A 20,119-nucleotide genomic window follows, 5' to 3' on the forward strand; every position below is an offset into this window, starting at 1 on the left:
TGATAAGATGTCTTGTTAATCTCTCTTCATATGGAAGTTGTTCCATTCCCTTAATTTTTGTTGCCCTTTTCTGAACCTTTTTCAGTTCCAATATACCTTTTTTGAGATGGGGTGTCCACATCTTCATGCAATATTCAAGATATGGGCAAGATTGGTGAGTTATGATTTCCCTTTACAAAAACCATGTTGACTATTTCCCCAAAATTATGTTCATCTATGTCTCTGACAATTTTGTTCTTTATGCCTGTAATTGCCTGGGTCACCTCTGAAAAATTGGCATCACATTAACTATCCTCCAGTCATTTGGTACAGAAGCTGATTTAAATGACAGGTTACAAACTACAGTTAGTTCTGCAATTTTCACGTGAGTTCCTTCAGAGCTCTTGGGTGAATACCATCTGGTGCTGGTGACTTATTACTGTTTTGGTTTATCACTTTGTTCCAATACCTCCTCTAATGACACTACAATCTGAGACAAGTCCTCAGATTTGTCACCTAAAAAGAATAGCTCAGGTTTAGGAATCTCCCTCACATCCTCCGCCATGAAGACCGACGCAAAGAATTCATTTAGTTTCTCCGCAATGGCCTTATCATCCCTGAGCGCTCCTTTAGCAGCTCAATCGTCCAGTGGCCCCACATCCTGCAGACTTCCTGCTTCTGATAATCTTAAATAAAAAGTTGCTATTACTTTTTGAGTCTTTGGCTAGCTGTTCTTCAAATTCTTTTTTGGCTTTCCTTATTTTATTTTTACATGTCATTTGCCAGTGTTTATACTTCATTTCTATTTTTATCACTATGATTTAACATCCACTTTTTTCTTTCACTGCTTCTTTTACTTTGTTTAGCCATGGTGGGGTGTGAATGGAAGGAGTAGGTGATGAATTTGCTGTCCAGGCAAGGCATTTCCTTCTCCCCATTCAAAAGATTCCTACATGACAGGTTGGGATGCTCACCACTATGCTAATGAAGAAAGGGACAGGGCCTTGCACTGCGTGGAGCTCCTAGATACCAGCTGTGGACAGCTTACACCACACCATGGGTCCCACTGAGCAACAATACCCCTTGCTTTCTTCTCCTTCCTAGAGGCTTTTGCTGCAGCAACAGCCCTGGGAAAAGCCCTGTCCCTCCTCACAGGCACTTGCCTCTCACTCTCATCCAAAAACGCTTTTGATATGCCCCATGTAGATTCTGTGGCTGCTGAGGCTGTAATTGCTATTCAGGTTCCTGGGTCCATCAGTAATCTCCCTGGAGTCCAGAAAGACTACTGGTGAACCCAGGAAACTGAATAGCCCATTCCAGCTCCTCAGCCTCCCAAGAACCTGCATGTGGCCTAATAAAGCAAAAACTCTCCCCCTCCCAAACCCTGCAGCTGCCTCCCCTGGCCTATTATACCCATCGCCCATGCTCTCAGCCTTGCCTAGCAGGCCACCAGGCTCAGCACACACGGTCCCCCAAGCAAACAGACCACACAGTATATTTCAATCAAACAGCAAGCACACCACAAACATTTCCTGGGAGAGAATGAGAGAACAAACATGTGACAGATGTTAGTAACATTGCCATAATATCTGACTGCCTTCCAGTAGCACATTAAGCAATGAATGTGATATAAGAATCTATGCAGAATAGAATAGATAGAAAATATGGTATAGGCTACAATTCCAGTCTCAATCCACCATTGTGAAGCTGCAAGGGAGGAAAGTGCCTTTATAACTGCAGAAAACATTTCTTCGGACAAGTGATCAGTTTCTTCTTATAATACCTGATGTCACCACAATATTACATCCACAGCTTAATAAAGCAAAATAAATGGAATCCATTCAGCTGTACATCAACTAGCTTATACCTGTTGATGAATGGAGATGAACGCAGCTTCTGCGCTGCACACCTTTCATCTAGGGGCTTGTTTGTACTGCCAGCTATATCGACACTGCAGCAATGGATGCAGCAGTGTCAATTTAGTGGGTCTGGTGAAGACAAGCTAAGTCTATGGAAGAGCACCATCTCGTTGACATCTTTACTCCAACTCCCTGAGAGGCAGATGGTAAGTTGGCAGGAGAGCATTTCCTGTTGACATAGTGTAGTGTAGACATCGCTGTAAGTCAATCTAAGTTACGTCTTAGGTCGAAATACAGCTTTAGTATAGACCATCCTAGTTGAGGTGAGGTATTACCATTTCAATTTCAAAAATCCTGCGCCAGAGCCAAGATTTCCTGAGTCATACTCACATGCTTTAATCACAAGACAATCCTACATCTTAAGTGCTGATCCAAAGTGCATTGAAGACAATGGAACTCTCTATTGACAAAATAGACTTTGATTTGTGCTTTTATTCCTTAGAAACAGTCTGTCCTCCTTTCCCCATTCCCAGGCCACCAGAAAGACAACTCCTTTGTAAACATGTTGTAAATCTTTAAAATAAAAGAAGGGGGGCATAAAGGGTTTTGTCTGAGAAAGTTGGAAGCAGTGGGACTAGGGCTTTATGAAACTCTCTTCAAAGACAGAAGAATGAAGTAGGTGAATATTCTTTTTACAAAGCTCCGTAAAATAATGTAGAACTTGATCCAAAGTCCACTGAAGTTAACAGGAGCATTTTTTTATTGGCTTCAATGAGCTTTGGATCAGCCCTGAATGTTCGGATTCATTCTGTTCTTTCTCTTTTTCTCTGATGTCTAGGCTTGATAGTCTATTATGCCTGATGTGGCTTTTTTGCCTGGATTTGAACTGAATATTATAGCAACAAGCATAGCATAACTGAGATTGCCTAGCACTGTCCATATTCTGTCTGTGCACTGGACTGGGATTTTTCATTTCATACATCATTTGCAGTTTGCTGCAGTGATTCCACAAAATTGGTATTCATCCTTAACCCCAAAAAGGAAGGAAAAAAACCACAAGAGAAGGTACATATTGTTGTGAAACTTAGGTATATTAGGCATGCATTTTAATAACCAATCAGATAATAGCAAAGAAGTCCTGTTTCTGAATTCTTACAACAGCAAAAAAGTGAAAGGTTTTTATTGTCTTGGTAGCATATTAAAATGAATGTAGAAATCTGCTTACACAACTATGCATGGACATGTAAAAGTGAGTATGATTAGTTCTAATTTTCATATTCACAAACCTGTGTGATTAAAAAAAAAAATAAGGACATGAATTTTCAAGCAGCTCTACACTGAGCCATACAGAGCTCTTGGCAGGACTAGGGAATAAAAGGGTTAAACTGTGTTGTGACAGATTTATAGCCTATTAAGGCCACTTTGTGAAGTGTAAGCAGCACAAATTGGCCTTAGGCTCCTCATGACAATTATTCCTAAGAAATTGCTTGCTTTGACATTAGTGTTAAAGGCAGGAGACCGGTGGGGAACTGCTACTGGGGTAAGGCAGTGGCTGTAACCTGAATCTCCTGAGTCCTCATCCAGCATCTGAACTACATGACCCTTCCTCTGCTTTCGGAGTTTACTCCATTAGTGGTTCCATTGTAATCATCCACCTTTGTACCAACTTCTGCTCCTCCTTGCTCCTGCCATTCAAGATCTTAACACTTGAAAATGAAGGATTTCCAGAGGTTTCTTACCACTATGGAATCCATCGATCTAAAATCCAGGATTTTGGGGTTCCAAAGGTTTAATTTCTAGATTTTTTTACAGAACTTATAAAAAATAGATATGGAGATAAAATGTGGATATATGAAATAATTGGGGGGGGGAGAATATAAGAGGGGGAATCTTTGTTTCGATCTGTATAGCCAAATTGGAAACAAAGCTGTTACATCCTCTGTATGGGACTTCACTAAAGTCCACTGAGTCAATGGAAGTTATTCTATGTGTCTGTTAAAGATAGTGATTATGAGGTGATGTTTCAATGGTACTGCACTCTATGGAAGTTTTTATTTACAAATGTACTTTTGATACTTGCTGGATACAGTGTGGTTCCTGTTGGCATGGACATTTTTTTTTATGACTTCTTTCAGAAAAAAAATATAAATTTCAGTATATGACATCAAAAGCTTTTTTTGTGTTTTTCATTCCCAAGATCATAAAAGAAAAATATGCTCTTTTGGACATTAGAGAGCTTTCCACAAGACTGATCTCCATTGTAAAAAACTCTGAAATTTTCATATTGAACACAGCAGCAGCCTCTACTGTGGAAAAAATAGGAATGTTACAATAAAGACTCAAAAACTGCTTCATTATTTATCATTCCCATGGAATATAAAATATACTGTTATGGATAATTGGTGGCTTTCATTCAGCAAGATTTACATAATAAAAATTAACTATTACTTTTTAAGTATAACAATCCTCACTGAAGAAAAAATGGTTAATACAGTGACTTCAAAAAACATGTTTTAAAATTATTTTTCATTCCCATAAAGGCTAATTCTTTTTTAAAAAATTAGCTTTTTGGGAAGAATTCCATTCAATAACTTAATATATGATGACTATATATGTGGTGATAGTGCCTAGGAGCTCTAATCATGGATCTGGACCCCATTATCCCGGACACAGTACAAACCCAGGAGAAAAATGTTTCTTCCATCATCTGGTGAGTAATTCTCTTCCTGCAATGGAAAATCAATTATTGATTTGAGTGTTTCGCATCCCCAGTAATTTACAAGGACTGCATCGCAAAGTTGATGCTTGCACCATTGGTTTAATCAGAGAACTGTTTGGAAGCTGCCACATGATCACCTGAGTCCTTACTGTATTCTTCAAAAAAAAAAAAAAAGTTGATAATTTCTAGTACAACACATCCAGGATACCCATGCACAAAAAACCTGGCAGTAGTGTCCAGTCCAATATATTCCTTGCAACAGATTCCGAACAGCATTAAACAGTCTGGTCTCTTAGCCTTAGACTAGTATTTGCCATCCTGATTATATTTCCATATCAGTGGCAGTAGTGTTAGGCTGACACTCATTGGGCCATTTCCCATCAAACCTCAGCCTGAACCAGTTCACCTGGCAATGTACAGTTCAGTTCACTTCACACTAAGGTCCCTGTGGCCCACTGCTTCCTGCAGCTCCCATCGTCTGGGTACGGTGAACCGTGGCCACTAGGAGATGTGGGAGGCCATGCCTGCAGATGGTCAATGTAAACAAAATGTCCCATGGCTTGCCAGCCAATTACCCTGATGGGCCATATGCCAAAGGGGCCATACACCCCTGCTGTATTCAGTGGTCTCTCAGAAACTTCAGTGTTGCTACCTTTCCTTTTCCTACATTTTAGGGGGGCTAGATATTGGTATTACCGGTTAACATTAAGAAATAGATTGCAGTAACTTTAATGACCAAAAGAGTTATTTTGAGAAAATAAGGAATGAGGAAATCTGCAGTTCCCTCCTCATACAGAACATCTACAGTTCCCTCTTCATTTCTTAGTGACTCTCTACTTCTGCATTAATGGAAACAATTATTCTGTCTAACACAAACACTTGGAAAACATATGAGGATGTTTCTGGTCAGACAAGAAACTCTTGTATACTTTAGTAGTTTAGTAAATATTAGTCCCTGGAACTCATAGATTATGTTCTCACTTATTTATTTAGTCACTTTATTAATTGGTGCACTGCATGACCTCTAGAGGTTCAAGGTTTTTTGTTAGTCTTTGTTTTTTTGTTCCAGGTTTTACATGTAAGGAACATTAAATGTTGATGTTTCCATCTTGTGCACATATTTATACATGGTTTGTTTCATCATATGTTTCTATTTTATATAAAAACATTAAAAATCAAGTTGAAGAAGAAACAGTTGTGGAAAGTATCCTCAAAGCTTTGCTAATGCCTGCAAGTCTTTGACTTAGAAAAAATAATTGAAAACAAAAAGGAGATAATAATAAACCAGACACACCCAGATTTCAGCGCTGGAGTTGTCAGCTATGTATGTGTAATGTTGAATGATTAAAATATGACCATGTATATCATTGTTGCAATCAGTGTTATATAATTGCAACAAATCTTATGAAGTATCAAAGGGGTAGCCGTGTTAGTCTGGATCTGTAAAAGCAGCAGAGAATCCTGTGGCACCTTATAGACTAACAGACGTTTTGGAGCATGAGCTTTCGTGGGTGAATACCCACTTCGTCAGACGCAGGTAGTGGAAATTTCCAGGGGTAGGTATATATATGCTAGCAAGCAAGCTAGAGATAACAAGGTTAGTTCAATCAGGGAGGATGGGGCCCTGTTCTAGCAGTAGAGGTGTGAAAACCAAGGGAGGAGAAACTGGTTCTGTAATTGGCAAGCCATTCATAGTCTTGCCAATTACATTCACTATTCAGCATCATGCCTGAAGAGGGTCTGCTGGTCCTGCAGTTTTGGCAGACCTCCTGCAGGCATGCCATCGAATCCGCGGGACCTGAGTCCTCCCACAGGCAAGCCGCTGAAGGCAGCCTGGCTGCCGTGCTTCGGGCAGCAAAATACCTAGAGCCGCCCCTGCACTTAGCTCACCTAATAGATGATCGAAGAAGCCTGTCCCTACCCGATGGGCCTTCCTGTGGACGTTTTAGCCAGAGTATGGGTAATGGCTGCTTCTATGATTCATTGAAGCAAGCAAGGCATGTGACTAGCTCATGTGACCCTGGATGCTGTCTTGTGCCTTTAATTGTCCAGAAACTAAGACTAAGAGCAGTCCCTCCAAGTGGGAGAAAGTATAAAAAACTTTGGATGCATCTCCAATTCACCTCTTTCCTACTGTGATCTCTGGACTATGAACTTACACTAAAAGGAGCATACCAGTCAACGGACTGAGGACCTTCCAATCATTTGGAAGTTACCAGAGACTTTACAAGCCAGCAGTTTGTTCCATCACTGCAACAAACCTGGTCCAAGAACTTTGTAATGAGTGTATGTATTTGTTTTCTTTAACATTTTAGCCCTCTCCTCTTTTTTTTCTCTTATAAATAAACATTTAGATATTAGATCCTAAAGGATTGGCAACAGCATGATTATTGGGTAAGATCTGAGCTGTATCAGCTATGTGGCTGATCTCTTGGGATTATAAAAATTCTTCTTTTGATGAAATTGGTTTTAAATAACCATTTATCATTAGGTCTAGTGTCTGGGTGGTAGAACAGGGGCTGAGATACTTAAGTAGAATGCATTTCTGACTTCTTGTTAACCAGTGTGGTGAGAAGAAGTTGACTGTATGTTACTCCCCACTCCCATATTTTCTGTATGCACAGACCATTTCCTTACTTATGTTCCTAAGAACTGCTGGATTACTGAGATTTGGAATTGCATCTGTAGCCCTCCTGGATTAGCACAGTTGGGATTGCAGCACAGAACATGAAGGGAATATCGAAATTTTCTGGTTTAAAGGAGGACTAATTAGACAGCAGTGGAAAGCATCCTCTTCCTTTCTTCTATTCACTCTTCGGTCATGGTCACACTCAAAGTGGGTGAGCTGACCAATGATTGGGGAAGTTATAGGCTGATACCATTCCTGTGCACTACCTACAAACTGCAGGAACATATCATCCTCCAGAGAATGAGTTCTCTTGTTGAGTTAGTGATCCGTAAAGAACAAGTGGGATTCTGGCCTAAAAACAGTTGTTGCAACCAAGTTTGGCTCTTGTTGCGCACATGGAGGCTGGTTTCCAGAGGAAATCTAAAGACCGGCTCAGCCTTTGTAGACCTGTCATTAGCCTACAGTAAGTCCTGCTGATGAAGCTTGCAAGGATCATCCCTTGCTGCAAAACCCTATTCCTGCTATAGACAATGCTGAGCAATAGATGGCTATATGTCTACTTGGGCAATGAAATCAGTTTATCCTGGTTCCTCAGTGGACTGCCACAAGGCTCAGAACTCATGCCAACCCTTTTCAATATTTACATGAACAACATGCCTCCAACGAAGTCACAAAAATTTGCATATGTGGATGATTTTGCCCTGGCAACACAAGCAGTCACCTTCAGTGACACCAAGTCCACCTAATGGGCCTAAACCCCATGGAGGAATATTTCTGGAAATGGACGCACAGGCCAAAACTTCACAACACAAGAGTCTCTGCATTGCATCTTGATAACAGCAACACTAAGTGCACCTTGACAGTGACCTTCTGCAGCAACACTATAGGACATAATCCCACTCTGACCTATCTCGTTGTGAAGCTGGATTGCACGCTAACCTTCCACGACCATCTGAAGAAGAAAACTGCCAAGATGAAGGCCAGGGTTAACCTGGTCCAGCAACTGGCAAGTACAAGTTGGGGAGCATCATGATCAGTGTTATGGACATCACCAATGGCCTTTGGGTACTCCATAGCCAAGTACTGTGTGCTGGTATGGACCAGAAGTAGCTATACTGAACACTGCAATGCAGTGCATCACTGAAACTCTCAAGTCGACCGTAACACCTTGGCTGCTGCTGTTGTCACACATTGTCCCATCCATTCACTGCAATGCTGCAACCCTTCAGGAACTCCAGAGGATCATGGAAAATGAATAGCTTTCCATCCCTTAACAACATCCCTCACCACTGTTTGAAGTTGTGTAAGCCCTTCTGAAGCCATTTGCTTAACCTTCAACAATGCAATTTCATCCCTGAAGAAGCTTGGAAAGCCAAATGGAGTTCACAAGGAGTCACAAATAAACTCATGAAAGACCCAATGCAGAAGTTCCCTGGTAAGCAGGCAAAAGTGAATTTCTAATTATGGTCAGAGCTCAGTAATTTAACTTACTTCATAAGTTTAGCCTTTCTTTCTGTTTGCTGAATGTCCATGAGCAAATTGTAATTGTCTTATTTTTTTTTCTTTTTTTGAAACTACTTGACAACATTTCCCCCCCTCCTTGGAGTGATTACAGACAGTGAACTATGAGTATGCAATACTCCATACTCAAGTTCTGTGGATTAGTTATGGCTGGTTGCAGATTTCATGTGCATTACTTGTTTCCTGATTGGATGAACATAACTCCCCCAATCACTTTTAGTATTGATATTGGCGTACGCATGCTCAAAATATGCTTCCTGTGAGCAAAACTCAGTCAATCAATGGTTTGATGCTCTATAGCAGGGGTGGACAAACTTACTGACCCTCCGAGCCACATACAACATTCTTCAGAAGTTTGAGAGCTGGGGTGCACCTGCTGGGGCTTCAGCCCTGTAGGAGGTACCGGAGAGGGCTTGGGGCTTCAGCCCCACTCCTGCTGAAGCCCTGACCCCTTGCAGGGGCACCCCACAGGACAGAAGCCCCTACTCCACCACCCTGCTGCAAGGCAAAGGCATCCCCTCCCAGTCTGGTAGATGGAGAATGGTGGGGGGGGCGGGGCATGGGAGGCTCCACAAACCACACTTTAATGGTAAAGCGACATGTGGCTCATGAGCCACAGTTTGGCCACCGCTGTTCTAGAGGGTAAGAAGGTCTCTGCTACCATCTGTGGGTCAATAGAGGGAAGAATGGCCACAGAACTGTTTCATTTGCTTAAAGTATTTACACAGAAGGCCAGATGGAAGACACTCCAGCAGGGAGGAGCCTTCTTCCTCCATTTATAGGTGAATAGGGGTGAATATGGATATGAAGATAGCTTTATTTGCATAAGCTTTCTATCCATATTTCCCTCTGTGACACTTTGAGAGTCACTCTTTATAAACTGCGAAAGGTTAAAGTAGTGGAACTGAACTAAGAGAACTGAAATGGAGTCCTACTTAGTGGCAAGAAGTGGACCCTTGATGGAAAGGACTCTGCACAAGGGTCTGAACTGCTAGTGGTTCCCCTTCAGTGAATATCCTGTGTTGCTCATAGGAGTCTTTTATGGGAGCAGTAGGACTCAGTGAACTCTGCTCCCAGCCACCAGATAAATCTGAAATCACTATAGCTGGATTGGGTAGTGAAATCTCAGGAGAAGAAAGAACTGGCTGCAAGACCCAAGGAACTAGATAGGCCAGTCTGAGTCCAGCTAGGACTATGTTAACTACTGATACCAACCATTAGTGGGGTTTAGAAGATGGCAAAGGGGAAAGCGATGTGATAAAGGTACATCTGATATAGGACATTCACGCCTGAGGGTGGGGAACCGAATTAATGGACTGTCAGGTTACTGTGGGGGAATATTTTATTTATGATTCATATAGATATTTTGTTGCTGTATCTCATTTTCAGCTTGATAATGTTTTCCTTGTTTCCTACACAGGGGAAGTTCAGTGAATGGGAAAGTATTTCCTGTTAAGGGTGCCAAGGGAAGGTATTTAGTAATCCCAGAAATTCTGGGTGGGGTTTCAAACTGGTGGTGTTTCTTAGTTTTAAGAGGAACCCCTATGTATTTGAAGCTGGCCCTATTTCTGCACATACTACCTGACAAAAGGTTACACAAATATTTGTGAAAAAAGAAGAGGCACAAGTACAGCCCAAACAAACTTGTTTCTAAATTCAAACACTCACTTTTTTTATTTATGTATTTATTGTTTATTCACCCAGCTCCACATATGGGATGAGATTTTCTAGATGGCACTGGAAATCTCAGCCATGGTATATATGGTATATTTATTGTTTTCTCATTCTATCACAATGTCTGTAGTCCATTTCATATTGTTTTAAATTGCATCCCCCTGCCCCCATCCTTTCTCTCATCATTTCTTCAGTTTGTGATAAGAACAGGAGTGTAATAACTTTTGAGTTTAACGTTAGAGCACACTGTTTTTTCATGAGTTTGAAATTATGTACAATGAGCCAATACACTCTTCCTTTTATCCATCTTCCCTGCAATTTCTCACCCTCCATTTTAAGACAAATTGGCAGTATTAATTTGAAGATCTTATTTTGTAACTATTGAAAGATTTAGCTTACCGAAAGTATGCGCTGAAAAGAGCAGAGTGATGTTTTCTAGTGAGGGAACAATGAAGCAAAAACAGACTCAGTAGCCGTGAGAATAACAATATTATGTGCCACAATAAAGGATGTAATTGGTGAGATTTTATGGGAACATAAAAGATGTAATATCAGATCAAGGCCATTATTCCACCTAGTCTGGCATTCTGCTTCCATTAGCAGTGGCCTATATTTGATGCTTCAAATAAAATCAGAATCCACAATAATGCACTTGCTCAAATGTTTAACGTAATAACAAAGAAGGTGGTGGTGGTGGAGGGAGTTTTTTCCTGACTCCCGCTGATTATTTTATGCCCTGAGGCATATGATTTTATTATCATTATCTTAGCTTGTACCATTGTAAATGTTGTCATTGATATAAAGATATAATTTTGTGATGTATGTGTATTGGAGAAGTAACTGAGACAATGTAAAATGTAACTAATCTTGACTTCATTGGGAGCTATTGCAGCTCTTCTGAATATCAAGCCATGTATTTCAATGTCAGAAATAGGGATTTGGTGCTAAAAAGTAATCATCCAATTTGAAAAAAAGTCTTTGTTCTCAAAAGTAATTACAATGAATTGTATGCATTGTGAATGGGTCACCTAATGGTCTGCACATGAAAGGAAGCACACCAATGGAAAACACACACTAACATGGTCATAGATTGTCTGAAAGTCTAAATAGATATTAGGCCATTCAGCTTTAGATCAGGAGGAACACTGTGGTTGATGCTACACCCAATTGTGGAAGTAAGGTGGGCAGTATAATGCAGAAGAAACTGGATGCAGGAAGGAAATAAGAGCTAGAATTGATTCAGGAGCTTACCCAGAGCTGGAGCCCTGAAACAGCTAGAAAAGGTCTAGGCTAAATTCAGAGGTAAATATCATAATATAACACAACCAGAGAGTGTAAAAGAGTTACTCATGTCCTGTGAGGGTAAATGATGGGCTGGAGTTTCATTGTGATGTGGGGGAGGAGGGAGCTCCAGGGAAGTCTCCAGTGAAGCCAAGGTATTTATACAAATGTATACTGGCTGAAGATTTGGCCCATAAAGTAAATCCTGAAAGAATAAAGAGAGAGAAAATAGATGTGTAAATAAAGTTTTCTTCTTAATTCCAGGCATGGTTCATTATTCTTATTTTTCATTCTTTTCAATATGCAAATGTTCGAGGTTGCAAAGGTTAAGCATATTATACAATTTAGAAATTAGAAGACTTCGCATTTAACATTTGCGAACAAAACTCTTGATTGCTAATAGGTGGAAGTGTGTGATGTTTCATGTTTTCCACTGTAATGTTAGCACAGTTGCAATTCTCCTACAGTCTAATTGTGACTGAGTGAATAAAATGTCAGCTGAGATAATGAAATAAGTATAGCAGGATGGTCCCTAATAATAATTGCAAAGTCACTGGTTGCATTTTCATATTTATATTTACTTGAGTCTGTCTTTAACAGAGTTTGAAAAATGCTGAAGAAAACCACTCTGTTCCTGTTCTGTGTTGTTCCTGGGTGGACTCTTCTGGAGGGTCTGTAACAAGGAACTCAGCCAATTGCTGCTCACTGGGAGGATTAATGAGTAGAGACAGCAAGTTTGTGAATATATGTCATTTAACAGAGATCAGTTTGTGCTTGGATGGTGAGATATAAGAAGTTGTAAAGGTTTTGTCTAAACCAGGCAGAGGAACCAGCGTAATTTCAGCTTACAAACTAAGGAACAAACCTTGTTGTTTTTCTGTCTTTGGGTGTCCTCCTTGCAGTTCAAGGTGATATCAGAGGAGGAGCACAAATAGCTTGTTAGCTGAGTCTCCCATTAACTGGGTGTATAGTACTTAAGCCTCATAATATTTTTTTCACCCAATGCCTATGACGAATGGCTGCACAGAGGAGCCCTTCTTCATCATGAAATTCCCCCTACTTTGCATCCCCCTACAGCTCAACCTGCCTTTCTGACTTCCTCAACCAGGTGGACTAAGAGTTTGTCCTGGCAAGGCAGATATGTATGCAACCCACATGGGGCTTCTGACAATGGCTCTGTAATTGAACACTAAAGAGCAGTCCTAGAGGCTAAGTTTTTTCCTCTATTCCATTTTTCTGTCAGGTCCTATTGCAAAATGAAGGGGAGAGAGAGAAGGAGAAGAAAGAGAATAAAAATCTCAGAGATGAAGTGGTAAAATCTTCCATTCTTGTCACACTCAGTCCTACTTCTTGCTCAGCCAATCACTAAGACAAACACATTTGTCTACATTTACGGGAGATAATGCTGCCCGCTTCTCATTTACAATGTCACCTGAAAGTGAGAACAGACGGGTCCTATGGGATAACAATCAAAACACTGTTAACTGACAGATCATCATTTTCATCAACTTAGTCAGATGCCACCAGTGGAAGGCTGATTTTCTTTTCTTGATGGTTCAGATTCTGTAGTTTCCTCATTGGAGTGTTGCTCTTAAGACTTCTGACAGCATGTTATAAATATTGTCCCTCTCAGATTTTGGAATGCTCTTTAGAGTTTTAAGCCTTGAGTCGTGTGCTGTAGCTATCTTTAGAAATCTCATCTTTGTACCTTCTTTGCGTTTTTGTCAAATTTTCAGTGAAAGTTTTCTTAAACTGAACAATTTATGCTGACTCATCATTTGAGACTGCCATAACAAAATATATGGCAGAATGTGAGTAAAACCACAGAGCAACAGACATACAATTCTCCTCCAAGGAGTTCTGTCACAAATTGAATTAATGCATTATATTTTTGATGAGTGTCATCAGCATGAAAGCACATCTTCTGGAATAGTGGTTGAAGAATAAAGGGGCATACAAATGTTTAGTATATCTGGCAATATACCAGTCTGGATACCACCACGTGAGGGTCACCCTGTCCCCATTACCCGGCCCGCTTACTCATACCCATGACTGTGTGTAGCCCACTCTATGAGCGATGTACCCTCACTGCCCCCCTACTATACCTTGACCCCAACCACCGTACACCCCGCATTGGGGACATTACAGGCTGTATGTATTATATGCTGAACCATAACCAATTGCCAGCGTCCCCCCATGCTCTGTATGTTTCCCCCGATGACCAACGACTGACACATCAAACTCTTTGTATCACCTTTCTTTAATATTTTCTAATAAACTTTTATATCTTGCAAGTAAATACCTTGCAACCTCAGCTACAACAGTGCCATGTGAATGCCTGTTCTCACTTTCAGATGACATTTTAAATAAGAAGCAGGCAGCATTATCTCCTGTGAATGTAAACTAACTTGTTTGTCTCAACAATTAGCTGAAGAAGTAGGACTTGTAGCCTCTAAAGTTTTACATTGTTTTGTTTTTGAGTACAGTTATGTAAAAAACCTAATTCTATCTTTGTAAGTTGCACTTTTACAATAAAAAGATTATACTTCAGTACTTGGATGAGGTGAATTGAAAAATACTATTTCTTTTCTTTATCATTTTACAGTGCAAATACTTGTAATAAAAATAATGTAAAGGGAGTGTTGTGTACTTTCTATTCTGTGTAATTGAAATCAATATATTTGAAAATGCAGAAAAAACATCAATAAATATTTATAATGTACATTAGTATTATTGATTGTGTGATTAAAATTGCTATTAATATTGCTTTTTTTAAATCTAGTTAACTTGTTTTGTGCTAGTCACTTGAGTTAACTGTGATTAACAGCCCTAATATTTTATTTTTGCATTATTGTTTCTTTTCTCCCTGACCTACAATATTACAGCTTATGCTAAATATCACAATCTCACCTATGGCATTTGCTTAAGGCTACTTACCAGACTGAAACACTGGTCTGTATCTCTACCTATCTTCATTTCTCTCTCTCTCTGTTAGAGCTGATTGGGAATTTTTTGACAAAACAATTGCCATAAAATATGGACTTGTCAGAACTGAAACTGTTCATGGAAATATATTGATTTTAACAAAACTTTTTATCTGGAAGTTTTCTCACATATAGGATGGAATTTCTAGCAAGAGACCCTGTCCTAGTACAGCTGAAAGCCCAGTTTTTAGGGCAGTCAGTTGGGATATTGGAGACCCAAGTTCAACTTTCTGGTCTAGTGTGAGTGCTCTAACCACTGTGCTATAGAGTCAATTTCTCTCTGGCCTAATGAATTTTTCATTATTTTTACAAAGTGGAACAGAACCAACAGGAGAGGGAGACTGACTCTATAACCTAGTGGGATGAGGTGGAGGTTTAAGTGCCTGGTCTAAGTCCAGTAGAGTATAGTCTTGAACCTGACTTACTCACCTTCCAGGAAAGTACCCTAACCACCAAGCTATTGGCTAGTATTGCCTGCACTGTGGCTTGTGTTTTTACATGAAAAATTTCATTTTCATTCCAATGCAAAACGAAAACAAATTTTTATACCTCAAATTTTTACACAAAACCGATGTTTTTTTTTGTTTGTTTTCCAGCCAGCCAACCCTACTTTCAGACTCTTGGATGGTTTAAATAATTTAAGTATGATGAAGTTTAAATTATGAGACTATTTGGCAGCATGACTGAAATCCTTTTATGCTCATTCTTTACTGTATGTGGTTAGGCCCAGAGCATGGGTCCATCAGATAAATAGCACTATGCTCAGATTTATTTGCCTGTGTTGTTGGGACCACAAACACTTAGCTACAGTTCTGACATGTTACATTTTCTCTTTAAAGTGACAGAGAAAAGATTGTAATCATACTGATGTTTGATCAAATGGTATGAAAAACCTTAGCTGTCATCAGAAGGCACATCCGCTGCAAAGTCGATATGTCAGGTTCTTGTAAACAGAAAAAATGATCAGTAGCCACATATTCAAAGTTAAAATGAGAAGAACTTTGCAGCAGCAGTCTCTTGAGCCCTATTAACTTTGCGTTACTAACAGATGTCCTGAACAATTTGTTAAAGAATATTTGGAACAGACTCAGGAACATTTATCTCCCAATAGGAACCCACACATTATACTGAGCACAATATATGAACAGAGCGATATAAATAATCCGATGTCTGATACTGATGCTGATATAATCAGTCTATTAAATCAAATTTTCATTTATTGATAATCATTAACATGTAATTTTAGGAGGACACTTACCTGAAAATGTTTTTTGTGATTACATCGGGGGCGGGGGGAGGGTTTAGGGGAAATTCTGATTCCATCAAAGTCAATGGGAGCTTTGCTATTGACTTCAGTGGTACCAGGATTTCCCCCTTGTTGCTCATTAGCCTTCCCTTCACTACTCACTATAGTCGAACAGTCTTCAGATCACTCATATATAATTAAGTGATCATAATATAAGGATTTGGGGTGGGGAGGGGTTGGTACTAACCGAGAATGATTAGAAAAATAATCTAACACTTTTGGAAGGATATTGCAAGGAGAAACAATGGGCTGAATTGCACAGCTCTTACTGAGGCTGGTGAGAATTTACTCACATAAGTAGTCCAACTAAGGTAAATGAATCTAGTCATATCAAGCTGTGCTCACTAACATGAGGAATGAAGAATTATGCCCTTTGCTGATCACTGTTTCTAGTGACTATTCAGGTATGTTGATCAAAATGGCATTTCCAAAGCCATTTTCTGTCGGTGCTGATGTTTTTACCTTTTGCTTATATTTGATTTGCTCTGCTGGCATCTGAGAGAGAATCAGACTGGAAGTAATTGCTTTAATTTCTTCTCATGCTTTTAAAAAGAGAGAAGGAACTTCACACTTTCCAGAGTGTCATTTGGCATCTGTATACTATTATTTCTTGTTGGAATATCAGTTAGACAATAAATAGATAGGAGTTGCAGTATTGTCAACTCTAAGCACTCAAGAATATCAGTCAGGGTCCAAAATCAGGAGTTTGGTTTAGAAATCATGAGATTTTAAAAAAACACATTTTTTTTATATTTGCCTTCTAGAACCTGGAGCTTTAGTGTTCATGTCTTCAAGCTTTTCTCTGCAACCATCAAGCTAAGAGACCACTTTTAAGTGGAAAGTAATACTGAGAGTCGTACATAATCACATGACTCCAGGAGCTGGGGCTTTAAGAAAATGACCAAACATCATGAAACTTGCAATTAAATTGCAGGAGTTTGCAACACTGATTGGATATGGAAAACCAAAACCAGGGTAGTTATACAAATGTTCCCAAGGAAGAATTCCTATACATAATTCTGATTTTGACCAATTTCTGTTCTAAATAGAAAGGGCATAAATGCAAAACCCAGGACCTAGGCCCCATTCTATCTGAACCATCCCTGTCCTCATAAGATAAATGATTCTGGTTTTGCCCCATCAAATAAATCATAGCCAATGTGTGTGACCTGTCTTGACATCAATATTAAATTATTCTACCATTGCAAGACATAATTTTATTTCTAGGCTCCTGTGTGATTTGGGGAAGTTTCAAAGAGCTTGAGCTCATGCTATCATAATCATGGGTGATAGACTCTCACCCTGAATACTGTGCTCATTTTTAGTTACCAGTTTTAAAAGTATATAATAGAAATAAAGATTGTGCAGGGAAAGGCAACAAAATATATTAGAGGCATGGAAAGACTTCTATATGAAGGGAGATGGGAGGTGAAATCTGGCCTGATTGACATCAATAGGAACACAATGTTCCCACTAACTTCAATAGGGCCAGATTTTACCATGGCACTATACAATTTAGAGGAAAAAAATGACAGGGGATAAGACAGAGGTATATAAAACAATAGACAGAATAGAGAAAGGTATCTGTAAGCCTCTGTTAATTATTTCTCATAATACTCTTGCATAGACGAAAGAAAAACAACCAAAAACCATAGGCTGTCCAATTTAGGTTATGATAAACTCAATGAAACATATTGGGTAGCAATGACGATAAAAGGCAATCCACTAAAATGGATATATTTTAAATAATGCATTTATGAGGAATGTGTGCATTGTTTTAAACAATGCATTAAAAAGTGATACTAAATGCCATAATCCGAACTTTAAGTGTTTGAAGACATTTTACTTATGGATAAATTATTCCATAATTGTCCATTTTGGGTTTCTTGCACCTATCTCCGAAGCATCTCACATTGGTCATTGTCAGAGATGATACTGAATTAGTCTAGAGGGACCTGTGACACTGTATACCCCAGGGGAACACCCTGTAACCCCCATATCCATAAATTGTATATAATTGTGATATTGCAGATAAAGCATGCCTTGTAAGGTATCATAGGAAAGGTTATGATCTGCTGAAACCCACTGTTCTGTTTAAATATGTATTTCATTAATGTATATGAAGTTATGAGAATTGTGTTCTTTGATGGTCACTGAAACAAACTGTGGGTTTGGAAAGTGCCTACATACTAGTTCCCTGAAGACAATAACCAGGAAGCTAACCAACACCCAGGCGAGTGTCAAATAATCAACAGCCATTGTCCAGCAAGGGAGCTACAATGCAATGACTCACTTGCACAAGGCCACACCAAGGGAAGTGTTCAACCTCACCTGATGACTCAATGCCCACCAGACATGCCTGGACTCATGTTCTCCAAGCACACGACTAAGGGTATAAAACAGAACACAGTGGCCCCATGCTTGACCTTCTCTCCTCCCTCCACCTTAGCTGCAAGCAACAAGGATACTCAGAAGACTGAAGACTCCAACAGAAGAGATTGGCCCAATTTCAAGATTGAAACCTGCGTACAATGATCTGCAATATCCAGTGGGGTGAGAAAAACTGCTTAATCTAGATGTTGCCCAGTCTAATAAGGTTGGGAGTTTAGACTGCACACTTATATTTTCATTTCTTTTGGTAACCACTCTTACTTTTTGTGATTCATGAGTGGCTCTGGGAGCATTCATGCAATCTAGCCAGGTATGGAGCTCCACATGTGGTTGTGCAGAGTGATAACAGTGCCTGGAAGAATTTGCTGCTTGTCACTAGCAAAGCATAGTGAGAGACAGCCCAAGCTGGAGAGATAAGAGGCACAGTGGTTTCATGGTCCCAGGATGCACCTTGGTGATGCTGTCACAGGACTATAGACCTGATTCAGTATGACAGTTCCTATGCCTTATTTTCTGATTGTGGGTCATATGCAAATACAGGAACAATTTTAAAGTAAACAGTCTGCTGCTATTACATCATGGTTCACCATCCTGCTTCTGTTCTGACAGGATTCATAGACTCATACATTCAGGGTAGTGGCACTCTTTTCTGATGGGATAAGATATTGTATTGTAGTATCATTCTGCACACATGTGCGTGTGTGTGAGTATGTGCATATGTAGTATGTGCATATGTAGAATTTCAATTTTACTTTGATTTGTAACTGTGCAATCCCATTGACTTCAATTTTGACTTCAGCAAGGTTGTATTTGTTTAAGAGAGGCCAGAATTTGGTACCTGGAGTCTCGACAGATCCTTCTAATAAAGCTTATTGAAGTAAATGGAGGGCTGGGATGCAACAGTGGTGGGCAGTTGCCAAGGCAGAATATTATGGAGAAATATTTAGATAGATGGATCCTTAATTACTTGGATAGAAATTAAGAGGCAACTTCCTTCCCTGTTTCTAACAAGAATGCTATTTACAGAGTATACATTGAAAAAAATATGTCCTTTAGGGATTATATTTAATTTTAAAGTTAGATTTTATTATGAGAACTAGATTTTAGGGTTAGGTTTATGTTGTATTTTGTTGGTTGTGTGCAAAATGTAGGCTTCAGTTTTAAGATTACAAACAGTGTAAAGTTTACTCAAGTTTCAAATGTAGCTCTGCATATCCCTATTTGAATCATATGGTCGAAACACCAAGTATATATATATAAGATCTGACTCAGCTCTAAACTCTGTCAATGGCTAAAACAGTAATCCCAAAGTAAAATCTGGGTCCAGATGACCTGAATGTCACTACAGTGTTACACTGAGACATCTCAATTCATACATATTTACATATGTATATAATTTATCTGTAAAGCATGTTCTTTCCCTTTAATATTGCATGTGTTGAGTATAGTTAAAGTCCTCCATAACCATAAGGCTATTCTTTCCAAGAAGAAACGTTTATTGTGTGTTTTAGAAAGATATTATGAAGGTATCAGCATTAACTGTATAGTTAAGGTTGTTTTGAATTTTTAAGTAAAAACAGGATTGCAATCCCTGTATTCTACAATTTGATTCATAGATTCATAGACTCTAGGACTGGAAGGGACCTCGAGAGGTCATCGAGTCCAGTCCCCTGCCCTCATGGCAGGACCAAATTCTGTCTAGACCATCCCTGATAGACATTTATCTAATCTACTCTTAAATATCTCCAGAGATGGAGATTCCACAACCTCCCTAGG

This window comes from Chelonoidis abingdonii, chromosome 2, assembly GCF_003597395.2.
Source record: "Chelonoidis abingdonii isolate Lonesome George chromosome 2, CheloAbing_2.0, whole genome shotgun sequence".
NCBI classification, from domain to species: domain Eukaryota; kingdom Metazoa; phylum Chordata; order Testudines; family Testudinidae; genus Chelonoidis; species Chelonoidis abingdonii.